An 845-nucleotide genomic window follows, 5' to 3' on the forward strand; every position below is an offset into this window, starting at 1 on the left:
TTGGGGGTCCCTGCACAACAGCACAGTAGTAGGGCATTTGCCTTGCAAATGCTAACCCAGGACAGACCTGGGTTAGATCCCCAGAGTCCCCCAAGGCAGGAGAGATATCTGAGCGCATAGCCAGAGTAATTTCAGCGTCATGGGTATGGCCCAAAAACCAAAAAGAGGGAACAAAAGAAAAATAAACAAACCACTTTAGAAAAGTTTCAGAAATAGGAAGTTAGCTGCACAAAAATAAAAATACTGTGACCAAAAAAAAAAAAAAAAATACTGTGACCATACCAAAATCAATGAGCAAAAGGAATTATCCAGAATGAAAAACCCCTACTCAATAGCTATTCATCCATCTTAAATGGCAGGCAGTTCAGATTGAAGGACATTCAACCTGAGAAAAACATGGAGCTAATAAATTAAATATTCCTATCAGATGCCTGAAATAATAGCATTTTAAATAGTTACAAGTATATAGATTAGCAAAACAAAGCCAAGTGTAATTTTAAAAGTGGGAATAGAATCCCCTTTCTCCATTATTACTGAGAGCAATGAATTTCAAACCAGTAGTTTTGGGGTCTCTGCTTTCTACTGTATCTATAGTCATAAAACAGGGAAGGTTACTTTAAGACTTTATTTTTATCTAGCTTAAAAATAGTCATACAATTATTTAAAGCATAGAGGGGACCAAAGCAATAATATAATGGGTAGATCCCTGGCAACCAATGAAGCACCACAAGGAGCAATTTGAGTGCAGAATCAAGTTCTGCGAGCCAATTTCTGAATGCAGTAACCCTTGAGCACTGCCAGGTGTGGCCCTAAAACACAAAATTTTAAGAAAAAAAGATGGAACT

The sequence above is a fragment of the Suncus etruscus genome, chromosome 16 (genome assembly GCF_024139225.1).
Source record: "Suncus etruscus isolate mSunEtr1 chromosome 16, mSunEtr1.pri.cur, whole genome shotgun sequence".
Classification (NCBI taxonomy): domain Eukaryota; kingdom Metazoa; phylum Chordata; class Mammalia; order Eulipotyphla; family Soricidae; genus Suncus; species Suncus etruscus.